This window comes from Castor canadensis, chromosome 3, assembly GCF_047511655.1.
Source record: "Castor canadensis chromosome 3, mCasCan1.hap1v2, whole genome shotgun sequence".
NCBI lineage: Eukaryota > Metazoa > Chordata > Mammalia > Rodentia > Castoridae > Castor > Castor canadensis.
In genome coordinates this window covers 29,486,715-29,488,865 of record NC_133388.1, presented here as the reverse complement: position 1 = coordinate 29,488,865, position 2,151 = coordinate 29,486,715, and the positions used below count along the sequence as shown (strand labels likewise).

Here is a 2,151-nt window from a genome sequence, read left to right as displayed (position 1 = left end):
TCCTCATAGGCCTCCTCTTACCTGTGATGGATTTCTTGTCACCACTTCCCTCTGTAAACTTGAGTGTTCTTTAGGGTCTTGACAGCCACTCTGCATAAAACCAGGGGACATACAGGGAATGTGGACAGAGAGGGCATAATTTGCCTGAGGAGGGGTGGGGGTAGAGGGAGAGTCTACCACTTTGGACTGCACTGGCTCTCCATTTGATGTGAATAACTCACTCATGGTGGGTGGCCCATTAGTTCACTGTCTCTAGTGAAAGGAGGAAGGTGCACCTGTTTGCCTAGGCCAGGGGAGGGATCCTGTTGAATACCAAGCCGGCTCAACCAAGTCAAGCTCATGCTCACTCATGGGGTCTACTCATGGGGTTGGCACAGCATGGCACTGGTGATACAGCCTGACTGTACTACCTGCATCTACCCCCAGTGAGAATTCACAGGGCTTGACTCTTAAGGGACTACTGCACCAGATCTTCCAGGGGTATTATGTTTTTGTTGTTTTTTAAAAAAATTTTTTGAGACAGAGTCTTGCTATGTAGCCAGGCTGGAACTCACAATCCTTCTGTCTCAGTTTCCAGAATGCTGGGATTACAGGCACACACCATCATGCCCAGATTCAGAGGGGATTATGTTAACCCCTACATCCACACCAGGCTTGAACGTTCCACAGTTACTATGTCCCTCCACTGAAGGAGACTTTATGGGCTTTGTCTTTCAGGCTTGACAAACGATGGACCCATTCTGACCATTCAGGGACAGGCAGGGACACAGAAGATTTATTTGGGCACTTCCAGTCCAGGCTCCAAGGGTCCGTCTATGTAAACTCCCACAACACTCACAGGTTTCATGTCCACATTCTGACTGACCAGCAGGCTCACTCAGCACTCAGGACGGCCCTCTTGCATGCAGTGTTGGTATATGGGTGCCAGCGCTATTCCACATCTGCTGTGGCCTCCTGTTCCAGCATGCCCAGGCAAATCATGAACAGCTTCAGTTCAAAGTGAGGCCCGACCTCAGTCAGCTCCACCTTTCAGTGGTCTGTCTTCTTGTAGACATGGTGCAGGAATGAGATGTAGTCATCCTGGTTTGCAACTGTGATGAGTGGGTGACTACTGTTTTGGGCACAGGGGACAGGTATAGGAGGATGTCAGAAACCTGCTTGCACAGCTGGAGGAAAAGCCATGTGTGATGAGGTGAGGTTTAGCCTCTGACTTGGTGCCCAGGTTGGGGATGTCGTGCTGTATGACCACATTGCAGAGTGTGAAGTAAGCAGTAGGGCCAAAGGGCAGGTGGCTGACAATAAGTCCCACAGGTGTGCCTCGATGCTCATAGACAACCAAGGGGTCCATGACCCTATTGGCTTTGCAAGCTTGCACCAGCACCCCCACCTTCTGGGGGCCTCGGTTTATGTGCTGGGTTCCTGGGAACACCAGCTTCAGATCCTGTGCAAACATCTTCAGGCAGGAACTGGGATCTCGGGAGGTAGTGATCATGACCTTAGGATCCTCCACCCCTGCCCACTGACATTCATCATCTACGTGGCTGGTGTCACCTTCACCACTGGCGTCACTGAATTCCAGGGACCCCTGTAAGGCCAGAGTTAACTTGGTGGGAGTTTTCTTGTAGCGGGCGCAGGACCTTCTCCTTCCTCTCCTGGGTGGAGCACGGGCCTCTTCGCGGGCCTTTCGGTACTGGTACTCACGCTGCAGGTGGGTCTCCAGGTGAAGCATCCTAAGTACCGCGTCCATGTGGGTCCCCCCATGTTCTCAATCCATTCGTTAGTCATGGGGCATGTTGGCTGTTTCCATAGCTTGGCTATTGTGAATAGTGCCGCAATAAACATGGGTGTGCACGTGCCTTTGTAATAACCTGACTCATATTCCTTCGGGAATATCCCCAGGAAGACTACCACTTTTAAATCTTAACATAAGCTCCAGGATTTGGAGAAGCTGACATCTTGCTGCTGGGGTCTCCTTCCCAGAATGGGGATGGGAGGGGAGGAGTGATGGCTAGGGAGGAAAGTGAGGGCAGATTCTGGAAGAGCATCTTTCTGAAACACCTTGGGAGGAATTCCTTTTACCTTCTTGGGTACCAGGTCCATAGGAACGTAAGCCTCCACAAGCTAAGTGGCAGCCACATTAATGCTAAGACT

The 2,151-nt window shown here is 51.2% G+C and overlaps 1 pseudogene; it reads right to left on the bottom strand.

Moving 5' to 3' along the window:
* Positions 1 to 873: 873 nt before the first annotated feature.
* On the bottom strand, positions 874 to 1,729 carry LOC109685379 (U3 small nucleolar ribonucleoprotein protein IMP4 pseudogene; annotated as a pseudogene).
* Between the last annotated feature and the right edge of the window lie 422 nt (positions 1,730 to 2,151).